This window comes from Podarcis pityusensis, assembly GCF_964106645.2.
Source record: "Podarcis pityusensis genome assembly, chromosome: 5".
Lineage (NCBI taxonomy): Eukaryota > Metazoa > Chordata > Lepidosauria > Squamata > Lacertidae > Podarcis > Podarcis pityusensis.
Window position 1 is genome coordinate 4,504,380 of NC_138032.1, and position 13,202 is coordinate 4,517,581.

Genomic DNA, 13,202 nt, shown 5'->3' on the forward strand with positions numbered 1-13,202 from the left:
CAATGTCTGGGGGCCCAAAGGTGAAGGACTCTCGTTCAAGACAGAGGCGGCCAATCTGTGGCGCTCGGGGAAACGTCATGCGAGGGAGCGATGGAAAGAGGAATGGGGAAATGTGGCCCTAAGCTCAGAGCTCTGGCAAGAGAGATGGCTGCTTTCCTGTCAAACAAGGGGGGAGAGGTGGGGAGGGCTGATAGAAAGAGAGAGAAATGGGGTGTCACAAACGAGGAAGAGGGGTGCCTGCACCCACCTTTGGCTCTGGGTCCGCCCATCGCAGGCTGCAGCCCCACTCACTGGCGGCCGGCAGCCCTGACAGTTTTCCTGCAAGGGGAATGTGGGGCATCTCGGCCCCAAGACACAAATGCGGCCCTCCAGTTCTCTCAACCTGGCCCTTCCGACTCTCACCAGGCGAAAACCCTCACCAGCTCTGCTCTATACACCCTGTATTTTTGCCCATGAGGGAAAGTGGCCCTCAGAAGAAAAAAAATGGCTTCTTCTCATCACCCCCCCCCAAAAAAAGATTGCTCCCCACCCTGTGATCTCATTAGATCTAAATCTGCCTTCAGAAACAAGGCCCCCGGGTCAAGCTTGGCTGGGGCTAATGGGAGTTGTAGTCCAAAGCATCTGCAGGAGGGCACCAGGTTGGCAAACGGCGGCCTAAATGACTGTCAGTAAAGGGCTAAGGTTGCTAAGCAACCGCCGGCAATGGGTGGATAAGTGTCATTCCACGCTTGAGTCACTAGGTGGCGCTGGACTTGGCTGTATCTGCGTGGAATCTGGGAGCGATTAACCCAAAGCAGGTAAAACGAGAAACCACTTCAGGGGAACACCGACCAAAACTGGTTCAGATTTGTATTAAATCTGCATATGCTAATTTATATGGGTAGAAATAATTGCTGTGATTTAAACGGAAGCGCAAGGCATTGTGGGGAAGACCAGGTGATCTGTGTGTGACTGCTAGGTCTATTTCATGGTGGGTGGGCAATGACAAGGTTCCCCTACTTAGGATTCCTTAACGATGATAATTTTTTAATTTAAGCTGAATTGGGGCCACACAAGCCCATCTAATCGAGGACACCTTGAAGCAGAGGACTGTGCTCTGTAAAGTAGGACACTTGTCTGCATGCTGCCTAGTGCAGAGAATGACAGTAGCCTATTCTTCTGCTTCTCAGAATTGTGGAATTGGAGGGTCATCTAGTCCAACCCCCTCAATGCAGTCACAGCTAAAACATCTCTGACACATGTCTAGTCAGAATCTCCTTTCTTGTAACTTGAAGCCCTGGGTTCGAGTCCTACCCTCCAGAGAGAAAACAAGCTTGCTTCATCATCTGTGTGACAGCCCTTGAGATATTTGAAGATGACTAGCATATCTCCTAGGGATGCGGATGGCGCTGTGGGTTAAACCACAGAGCCTAGGGCTTGCCGATCAGAAGGTTGGTGGTTCGAATCCCCGCGACGGTGTGAGCTCCCGTTGCTCGGTCCCTGCTCCTGCCAACCTATCAGTTCAAAAGCACGTCAAAGTGCAAGTAGATAAATAGATACCACTCCAGCGGAGAAGGTAAACGGCATTTCCGTGCGCTGCTCTGGTTTTGCCAGAAGCGGCTTAGTCATGCTGGCCACATGACCCGGAAGCTGTATGCCAGCTCCCTCGGCCAGTAAAGCGAGATGAGCACCGCAACCCCAGAGTCGTCTGCAACTGGACTTAATGGTCAGGGGTCGCTTTCCCTTCTATAATATCTCCTCTCAGTCTCCTCTTCTCCAGGTTAAACTTACCCAAGTCCTTCAACCGTTCCTCATCAGGCTTGGTTTCCAGACCCTTCATCACTTTGGTCGCCCTCCTCTGCTTGTCCATCTCCTTCTTCCACTGGGGTGCCCAGAACTGGACTCAGGACTCCGAGCAGGGTCAGACCAAGGCAGAATTGAGCAGGAATATGATTTCCCTTGATCTGGACCCTTGATCTTGTAGATATGGTGTAAAATCCTCCTCCTGTCCATCAAACACATGAAGTCCCTGATACTGAGAGCATTGGTCCATCAGTAGTCATGAGCGTCTTGGCAGGACTGGTCTGAAAAGCAGAGGGGAAAATGGGGAATTGCTGGAATCAGGCTCTAGATATCATAAATAAAACTCAGCCTCCTACGAAAGTGAGCAAATGAAGACTCACCATGCTGGAAAGCTTGGATAACATATTAATTCATTTGACTTTAGCTTTGATGCAACATTATCTAACCTCCCCGCAAACAAAGCAGGACCAATGGTCCACAAACAGGTAATCTGGAAGCCACCCAAGGGACGATCTCTTGGCTGTAGGAACGATCAGCCGGGTCTCCTCAGAAGATCTGGCTTCAGTCTAAACCAGGTGGTTTGGATACTTAAAAGGTAAAGGTAAAGGGACCCCTGACCATTAGGTCCAGTCGTGGACAACAATGGGGTTATGGTGCTCATCTCGCTTTATTGGCCAAGGGAGCCAGCGTACAGGTTCTGGGTCATGTGGCCAGCAGGACTAAGCCGCTTCTGGCGAACCAGAGCAGCGCATGAAAACGCCGTTTACCTTCCCGCCGGAGCGGTACCTATTTATCTACTTGCACCTTGACGTGCTTTTGAACTGATAGGTTGTCAGGAGCAGGGACTGAGCAATGGGAGCTCACCCCGTCGCGGGGATTCGAACCGCCGACCTTCTGATCGGCAAGTCCTAGACTCTGTGGTTTAACCCACAGCGCCACCCGCGTTGGTTACTTAGAATCACAGAATTGTCAAGTTGGAAGGGACCCAACCCAACCCAATCCCCTGCAATGCAGGAATCTTTTGCCCAAGGTGGGTCTCGAACCCACAGCCCTGAGTCTCCCGCTCCACTGACTAAACTTTAAATATCGACCATGAAACTCTGATCTTGGCTGACCAGTTGCCCTGAACAGTTAGTGGCTGTCAACAGGCAGCTCCTAGCCAGACAAGCAAGCCTTCACCACAATTGTGCCCCATCTATTAGAATTATAACTATTATTTCTGAATTTGAATCTGTGCGTATGAACCACCATCTCCAACTTTTACGTAGATATGCACATAACCTGTTCAAAATTTGTGCACATTTTAAAATCTTTTTTTAAAAAATCATGCTTTTATTCATTTTTTGGCAATGCCCACCTTATCTAGAGATCACTAGACACACACACACAGAGAGGACCAAGGCAACCAGCTGCCGGCACCAATTTTAAGGGTTTTTCATGAGCAGCTGTGATAGTGAAATTGGCTTAGATTCATTCGAGCAAATGCACTCGGTGGATTTGCTGTTTGGTGGAAGAAGTGGATCAGTCAGCTTGCAGAGTTGGGCCTCCGGCAAGTCTCGCTCAGCCTGGGATCCCTGATCTGTGAAATGGGGAAAATAAGACATGGTGATGGGTGATCGGCATTTAGGACTCCTCCAGTTTGGTTCTGTTCCTTTCACTGCTAGCCCATGGGTTAGTTTAAACACTAAGATCAGCCTTATTAAATACAAACCCCGGAATTTGGCCAATGTTGGGTTTGAGGGGGGATGCCTGGAGCCCCTGGTATAATAATAATAATAATAATAATAATAATAATAATAATAATAACAATATTTTTTTATTTATACCCTGCCCTTCCCGGTTCAAAAACCGGGCTCAGGGCGGCCAACAACAAATTTAAAACACTTAATTGTAAAAGCAGCATAGAATACAGTATAAAAACATGAATAACAATAAAAATCAAAAATCAATTTAGGGGAAATAAGCATTAGATAATCCTCAGGGCAAGCTGGCTGAATTGGTCCTACTTGGGCCAGCGAGGAGGCCAGGGGAGAATTAGCTGTGGGGTCTCAGAGCAGGTGATCTTCATAAAAGGGGAGGGGGAGGGAAGAGAAGGGAAATAAAAGATGAGGCTGAATTCAAATTAAAGGCCAGGCGGAATAGGTCTGTCTTACAGGCCCGACGGAAGGAGGTTAAATCCTGCAGGGCCCTGGTCTCCTGGGACAGAGCATTCCACCAGGTCGGAGCCATCACTAAGAAGGCCCTGGCCCTGGTGGAGGATAGTCTTAGGGCCTGGGACCTCTAAACTATGGTTATTCAGGGTATATCAATTACAGGGTATATCAGTTACTCAGCCGGAGGGGGGTACAAAACAAGTGCAAAACTTTGGCATCTGTCTGGAGGGGATTCCAAATTTGGGGGTTCCTTTATATTCCACCTCTTTCTACAAGGAGCTTGAGTCATGATTCTCCACCCAAGGTCACCCAGTGAGTTTCATGCGGCTGAGTGGAGATTTGAACCCAGGTCCTAGACCGACACTCTAACCACTGCGCCACACTGCCTCTCGAGGAAGTGTGCTTAGGATCGTAGCCGGACTGGGGTGCACTATACATTTCAAGCGGGGCATTGGGCTCTTTTGAATAGTCACAGCACCCCCCCCCACCCCCCGGGAACTCTAGTTTGCTAAGGGTGCTGAGAGTTCAGAGACCCCCTATTCCCCTCACAGAGCAACAGTTCCCCGAGTGGGGATTGGCAGTCGCTCTCTCTTCCCATTCAGAGGCACCAAAACGACACGAAAAGCTCATTTCTCCTTGCCAAAAAAACAACCAACTCCAAACCCCACTGGTTGCGCGAGAGCTGGGGAAACGCAGCCCGTGTGATTTCCACATTGACCAGCAGATGGCGCTCCCGCTCCATTCATCGCAAGCCAACGGCGCAAGCCTTCGGTTAGAGCAGGATGCTTCAGCAGACGGGCGCCACCACCCGCGGCCACCAGGGGGCGCCCAGTGCCATCACGCCCAGGTCTCCAGGGGAAGAGAGATGAATCATTTGCATCCCGTAGATGGGATGTGACCAGCTTTTGATCTACTGGATAAAAGGATAGGCTTTGATCTGTCCGGGAGAGCTGGGTTCGAATGTCGCCTCTGCGCCGTGAGTCATGGTTTGGCTTGGGGACCAATGTGTGTTTACAGACAGATGTGAGCTTCCAAGTCTTCTTTAAAGTGAGTAATATTCTAGCTAGCATCTGTGCTGGAGTGGTAAATGATATTTTAAAAAATATATTTATAAACTTTTTAAAAAAAGTATATTAAAAAACAACAACAGGCATTAGGGGGTTGGTTTATCACGAAGGACGTCACAAGCACTACCCAATAGGTTGCTCCATCTCATGGCCCATGTTTGGGAGATTATGGGGTGCAGAGACATATTTTCCCAGCGATGGAACACAGCGATGACCACACAATAGATGTGGTTCTTTGGGGAATGACGTTCGGACCTCCCACAATGCATGAGTAAATGCTACATGTTTCTTTATGCGCAGGAAGAACCCCGCAGAGCTGCCAGCTTTTCGTTTGACAAAACACGGCCTGCTGGTGCTTCTGAGCATATACAGAGTGCACCTGTCCCAAGGTGTTCCTTTTTCAGAAGAAAAGTGCCGTTTAGACAGGTGGCAAGAAGCAATGATCTGACCGTGTGCAAAGTGGCAATCCTCTCTGGCTGGAGGTGGGTCTTATAAAGGATACATGACTACACTGCTTTTGAACATGGACACATGTGTTGAATTTGTACTGGAGAAGCGTCTTTCAGATGCCCAATGTGGGGGAGGAATGATGCCCACTGGGTGACCTTGGGCAAAGGCACCCTTTATTATCCAAACCTAGGGTTGCCGTATTTCAAAAAGTAAAAAAACCACGACACCCCGAAAATCTGGACGTAGTTCTGAATGCGAAAGACGACCGGCTCCTTGGAGAAAAATAAATAAGAGAAGCAGCTTTGTTGTGGCATCTGGTTGGCAGCCGAAGAAACCAATAATCTGGAAAGAGGCATTTGGGGGGGTTGGATATGGAGGAGGGGGGCAGGCAGCAAGATACCCCAGAGGTGCAGAAGGAAGGGGACCAGGGCAAAGGGGCTAGATTTACGGCAGCCATCAAAGACCCCTGGGCCTTCCTGCTAAATGGCTTTACCCCCCCCCCCATCATTCCTCCAGATTTAAAGTGCATCTGTGTCCTTTGAATCTGGGGTGAAAGCCGAGGTGGTAAAAAGTCACCAGCTGGGCCGTAAAACGCCGGACAAAAGCACCTTTTGTTTTCCAGCCAGAGCTCTCTGGGGGCTGCACAAAGGAGCGAGGGGGCAGCCCCCCAGCACTGATCCTCCCCTTCCCCCCAAGGGGGGCTGCTCTCCATGGGAGGAGAAGTGGAGTGAGGGGGGGAGCTGCTGCAAAGACTCTTTGCTTCAAGGTTTGAACACTGCAGTGGAGCCTGTTGTGAAGCAAGGCATTTAACAGTGCCTCTGAGCATATACAGAGTGCTCTCCCCTCTAACCCTCCCTCCAAGGAGTGCATGTAGCCTGTTCCCACACAGAGTTTGGAATTTAGGCAAAAGGGTTTGTTTAAAACAAAAAACAACAACAACCCAATGCATTTTAACATATGCTCATTTATTACTTTTTGAGCATCCCAGAGTGGGAAGCCAATAAGACGGCCAAGCCAAGGAAAATATAAAACCATAACTGTAACCACAGCAGTGTTCAGAGGTTGTTTACATCATCTTCTTGACCCTCGGTGTTAGGAAATAAATAGGGAGCCGTGGGTCGGGATTTACATCAGATCAAAAGCCATCGGTATCGACAATGCAAATAATCGGTTTTGGAAAAGGAAAGATGTCTGGGTCAGGCAGAAAGAGAATCACACGTTGAGTCACTGGAGGTTTGCAAAACACACTGTGGTCGGTGATAAAAGTTGTAAATGGAAACCACAGTGCAAAACATTCGGGGGCGCCGGGTTGGGGAATGCTGCTTCGGTGGTCCCTCTCTGCCCCTCTCTTCCCTCCTTGCAGACAAGAGGTCTCTCCCCCTTTGCTCCTTTGAAGGCCTGCCCGTTTTAGGGACTCCCCTCCAGGCCCCGCCCACTGTCGTCCTTGTCTCCGCCCCTTCGCCTCTACCAGGACCTTTTATGGCAATCCTTGGCCAGTTCCTGCTTGGGAAAACCCCTTCCCTGCCCCTCTTGTTTGGAGAGAGCACCCAATGATCAGGCGGCCATGTTTCACCATCGCCTGCAGGGTACAATGCCAAGCAGGTGGGGAGGGGAATATGGGTGGGAAGACCCACTGGCCCATAGAGCCTACACTGGCTGGCAGCAGCGTTCTAGGGTAGAAAGGCTGGGGATTGAACCTGAAACCTTCTGCATGCAAATTGCAGTATGAATGCAATGCTAAATTAGTTCAGTTATCCCTGGGGTTTCAGGCTGGATTTCAGCCTGACCTGGAAAGGCTGAGACTCAAACTTGGCTTTTTCCGCATGCTGCTTTTGGGCACAAAACAGCAGCACTCATTACCCAGAGGGCAATCGTACAACTACAGAATTGTAGAGTTGGAAGGGGCACCACGGGTCATCTAGCCCAACCCCGAAACCCAGAGGTTTGCAGAAGTGCAAAAGAAGGTATGCCCCGTGGCCCCAGGATGCTGCCTGACCTTCGCAGGGGCGGAGAGAGGGGTGGGGAAAAGGAACGGAGCCTACAGAAAGATGTCTGGCTCTGCGCTGCAATTTTCTGTTGCAGTTCTAACTGGCTCACTCTCGCACTGCCTTCAGAATCTGAGCCAAGCTTCCCGGGGCGCTGTGTCTATGTTGCCCCTTCACCGATTCATATAATAAATGTTCATAAATGTACCAACCAAGCATGTACATAGATCAGCACAGGAAGACCGACCTGAAACCATTTTTGACTCACAAACTGACCAAATGTTTTCTCTGCAAGGTCAAAGGAAAATGGAAAAGCCTCCCTATTGTCTTTTCCTTCACAAATCCTGTCTTAAGGGTATGTATGTGTTTGAATAGGGTGTGAGCCTGTGACCTGGCCCAGGAACTAAGTATTTATCATTACAAAAAACTGGCCAGGCTCCCCAGGTAATCCAATCAAGTGAGCATTAACAGGTAACCTGTCAGACGAGATAAAATGACGCACTCAGATTTCTGCTGTAGACCGCCTTTGCTGTGATGTAGGTATGATGTTTGTGGGGGGTGGTCTTGGCTTACACCCCTTCGGTGATGTATGTATGATGTATGGAGGGGTGGTCTGGAGCTCCAGGGCAGGGAATTTAAAATGTCTATATAAGGGCGGTCACACCTTGGTTCTGGGTCCTCCTCCTTTCCTGCGTGTGAGGGGAGCACCCTGTTGCAACAGATCAATAAAGATCAGGCTTATGAGCTTCTTTGCTTCTCAATATTCTCTGGTTGGCCTCTGTTATTCTCTCCAACCGATGGAGAACCTGCAAAGGACTATATAGGGGCTCTTGTGTCCCCCATAAGGGAAGAAGGGCAGATTTCCATTTATTACATGGGCACCTTGTTGGCCATTGTGGGAACAGCATTCCGTACAAGATGGCCCGATCCAGCCGCCTCTTCTTACGTTCTCAGGTTCTTCCCTATAGCGGCTGGGAGGCGAATCAGAGCATTTAGTGTGACACATAAATTGAAATCTTGACCCTCGTTTTGTGTTAAACCTGCGTCTCTATACACGCAACCCCCCTCCCTCTCTGCCCATGCTGGTAAGCAGCATGACAGCTGAGGTCAACAGACCGTCAGAAGTGTCCGACCCCTACCTTGCAGCGGGGCTGGACTAGATGAGTTTTGGGGAGCCCCTTCCAACTCTCCAATTTTTATGATTTGGAATGAATCAAGCTTGGACTCCCCTTGCTTTTTAAAATTTATTTAATCATTTTTTTTCCGATACAAACAACCACCGCAAAAGACACTACAACAAAAACCATAATAATAACAACAATTTGAGAATTCAGATTTAAATGCACTGACATACCTATGACTGCATCGTTTCAACAATATTTTCCCACCTCTCTCTCCTCCACCCAATACCCGCCTTATCGTTTAAATATTCATTCCAGATTTCTTCATATTTATCCATTCTTAATTTGCATCGAGAGATGCAAAAAAGTAGAGACATCACCTTGCCAACAAAGGTCCGTATAGTAAAAGCTATGGTTTTCCCAGTAGTGATGTATGGAAGTGAGAGCTGGACCATAAAGAAGGCTGATCGCTGAAGAATGGATGCTTTTGAATTCTGGTGCTGGAGGAGACTCTTGAGAGTCCCATGGACTGCAAGAAGATCAAACCTCTCCATTCTTAAGGAAATCCGCCCTGAGTGCTCACTGGAAGGACAGATCCTGAAGCTGAGGCTCCAATACTTTGGCCACCTCATGAGAAGAGAAGACTCCCTGGAAAAGACCCTGATGTTGGGAAAGATGGAGGGCACAAGGAGAAGGGGACGACAGAGGATGAGATGGTTGGACAGTGTTCTCGAAGCTACTAACATGAGTTTGACCAAACTGCGGGAGGCAGTGGAAGACAGGAATGCCTGGCGTGCTCTGGTCCATGGGGTCACAAAGAGGTGGACACGACTAAACGACTAAACAACAACAATTTGCATCGAAGTGCAATTTGTTCATATGTAGCCAATCTGTTGGACTCTCCTTGCTTATTCATTTAGTTTTATTCATTGCTTTCTGCAGGCATATGTATCAAGACGATGTGTATAAAAATGACTACAAATAGTGCCAAAAACCAGGAATAAATACAGAATAAAACACCCAAGGCAGTGGGAAAGCTTGTTGGGACGCAGATGCCTTTTCAGGGATGCCGTTCTGCAAAACTGCGGCAGCTCGGAGTTTCCGCAGACAGAGTTTCTGATATTTTAGGGACATCCGAGGGAAACTCCTGCAGAACAGAGTGACCCACTTTTAAGGAATGAGGAACGGCCTGCTCCTTTCTGGGGAATCCCTCGATTTCCAGTCGGGGCGTGTCTTGCCCCTGGTTTAACTCCAAAGCCACGCCATAAATGGGACGGTTCTAGAGATCTCTCCCGGGACGACGTGTCTCAAGCCCCGTCGGCTGCACACGCAGGACAAAAGTGTGTGACGGTGAACACGCAGCCGCTCTCCCTCTCTCGGCAGGGAGGAAGCCAGTTGCACAAGGCGGATTAAGGACTGGAAAGCACCAGCAATTACTTTGCAGCGTATAAATAGACGCAAGCTTATGCCTCGGTGCATTACGGAGGCTGCTCTTTGCCAAAGGCCCCCGCCCAAAGAACTGTCCAGATGCCACACACCCGAGGTCTTCAAGCGCCTGGGCACAGCTGTCACCAGAACAACTCTTGACGCAAGAAGCTGGGTCCAGCCAAGGGCTTCTGTACTCCAGCATCTAGGATTCTAGGGCTGGGACCGCCAGGGGCATCTAGTCCAACCCCCAGAAACGCGGCAATCACGGCTAAGGAATCCCTGGCAGATATGATAGGTAGGATAAAGGTAAAAAGGGACCCCTGACCATTAGGTTCAGTCATGGCCGACTCTGGGGTTGTGGCGCTCATCTCGCTTTACTGGCCGAGGGAGCCGGCGTACAGCTTCCGGGTCATGTGGCCAGCATGACTAAGCCGCTTCTGGCGAACCAGAGCAGGGCATGGAAACGCCGTTTACCTTCCCGCCAGAGCGGTACCTATTTATCTACTTGCACTTTGACGTGCTTTCAAACTGCTAGGTTGGCAGGAGCAGGGACTGAGCAACGGGAGTTCACCCCGTCGCGGGGATTCGAACCGCCAACCTTCTGATCGGCAAGCCCTAGGCTCTGTGGTTTAACCCACAGCGCCAGCAGCGTCCCTGCATGATATGATATGATAGCCATCTTCAAATATCTGAAGTCGGCTGCCCCATGGGAACAAGCTTGTCTTCTTGCTCTGGAGGGTAGGACTCGAACCCATGGCTTCAAGTCACAAGAAAGGAGATTCCGACTCAACATCTGGAAGGACTTTTTGAAAAGGAAGAGCTGTTTGGAAGTGGAACCGTCTCCCTCGGGAGGTTGTGGGTTCTCCTTCCTTGAGGTTTTTAAGCAGAGGTTTGGTGGCCATCTGTCATGGATGCTTCAGCTGAGATTCCTGCATTGCAGGGGTTGGACTAGATGACCTTTGGGGTCCCCTCCATGATTTTATGACAGAGGGCCCTCCAACCTTTGTATTAGAAACCTCCAAGGAAGGAGAGTCCAGCACCTTCGGAGGGATGTCCACTGACAAACAACTCTTACGGTCAGAAAGTTCTTCCTTATCCGAAACCCATCTAAAACAATTTAATTCAGTCAATTCAGTGTAACTGATGAACGTGATCCATTGCTACCCACTTTTCAAAGTCTAAGAATCATTTGCACCTAATGCAGATGTTTAGGACTGCCTTGAAGGGGGTTGGTCTGGATGACCCCCAGGGTGCCTTCCAAACCTACAGTTCTGTGATTCTGTTACTGCACTGTGAGGGTGTGGACACGCCTCCCGTCTCCCCAGGAATCCTGGGGCTTGTAGTTCTGGGAGGGGGGAGGGGGGGCTTCTCAGCCCCTTCTCCAAACCAAAGAGCCCATAAGTAAGCCAACGGTGAGTCAACGTGGGGAAACCAACACAAGTTTTACGTTTGTGTGTTAGGTATTTCCAAAGCCGATATTTCCAATTCTTGAAAGCCACAAATAAGTTCTAAGGCCACATTCCCCGCAAGCAAGTTGGGGGGCAGCCCTCCTCCAATGGGTCACGCTGCCTCTTTGACGTCAAGCGGGGAACCATGAGAAGGGAGACACAAAGTAGGTCAAACGACATCATTTGCTGGACAGGATTGGGGGGGGCTGAGGCAGGAGAGGGCAAGTTTTCCAAGAGGGACAGAGCGTTCCGCGAAAAGCCCAGATTGCATCTTTGTCCAACAGGAAGGGCAATTGGGTCAGCTGCCGGTAATCTCCAAATTCTGCCAAGCCTTGGGTATATTTTAAGAGGGGGAAATTATTACCGTATTTTTCGCTCTATAAGATGCACCAGACCACAAGACGCACCTAGTTTTTGGAGGAGGAAAACAAGAAAAAAAAAATATTCCGAATCTCAGAAGCCAGAACAGCAAGAGGGATCGCTGCGCAGTGAAGGCAGCGATCCCTCTTGCTGTTCTGGCTTCTGGGATAGCTGCGCAGCCTGCATTCGCTCCATAAGACGCACACACATTTCCCCTTACTTTTTAGGAGGGAAAAAGTGAGTCTTATAGAGCAAAAAATACGGTACATTTTAAAAGGGGAGGAAGCTGAGATTAAAAAAAGAGGGAGACAGCAAACACAGACTGCAGCCTGTTTGCCACGAAGATCTGCAACCAAGGAATTCATGAAGCCGCAGTGATAACCGTGTCAGCTGTCTAATAATAATAATAATAATAATAATAATAATTTATTTGCACCTTGTGCATCTGACTGGGTTGCCCCAGTCACTCTGGGCAGCTTCCAACATATAAAAATATATACTATATATAAAACATAATAAAACATTAAACGTTAAATTGAATTGAAGAAAATGTTAAAAATAACTTTTGTAAAAAAAAACCAGAAGCCTTTTTGTTAGGAATTTTAGGTCAAGACATACCAAAAGAAATGAGGACTTTATTTATGTATGCCACTACAGCAGCAAGAATGTTGATTGCACAAAACTGGAAGACTGGAGAAATACCAACTAAAGAACAACGGCAAGAGAAGTTTATGAACTATGCAGAACTGGCAAAAATGACAGAAAGACTAAGAGAAAAAGACAACAGAGACTTTGAAAAAGATTGGGAACCATTCATATTATATTTGCAGAAACAAAGACAGTCAATAGACTTGATGGCAGGATTTAAATAAACATCCACATTATCAGCATCAGAAAATGTTCGAAAGATAGTGAAATAAGATGACGTATTTAATTTTATTTGTATGTTTTTAAGGTTTGATGTTATGTTATTAATAACTTTTTCTGTTGAGAGATAGCAAAGCGGGTGAAAATAAAAACAAACCGGAAACGCAAGTTGGGGGAAGCCTTGGAAGGGAGGGAGGGAGGGAGGAATATATAGTAAATGTTAAGAATTTGAGATGTATGTAATGAACGAAAATGAAAAATGAATAAAAAAAATTAAAACAAAAACAAACAAACATTACAGATAGGTAGCCGTGTTGGTCTGCCATAGTCAAAATAAAAAAAATCCTTCCAGTAGCACCTTTAAGACCAACTAAGTTAGTTCTTGGTATGAGCTTTCGTGTGCAAGCACACTTCTTCAGATACGAATCTGAAGAAGTGTGCTTGCACACGAAAGCTCATACCAAGAACTAACTTAGTTGGTCTTAAAGGTGCTACTGGAAGGATTTTTTTTATTTAAACAAACATTAAACGTTCAAAAGCT

The 13,202-nt window shown here is 48.1% G+C and overlaps 1 long non-coding RNA gene across 1 annotated transcript; it reads left to right on the forward strand.

Moving 5' to 3' along the window:
* The first annotated feature begins 4,183 nt into the window (after positions 1 to 4,183).
* Positions 4,184 to 5,751, forward strand: LOC308478188. The gene is made up of 2 exons (XR_013986895.1): positions 4,184 to 4,982; positions 5,303 to 5,751. It is a non-coding gene; the product is annotated as an uncharacterized lncRNA (long non-coding RNA).
* Positions 5,752 to 13,202: the final 7,451 nt, after the last annotated feature.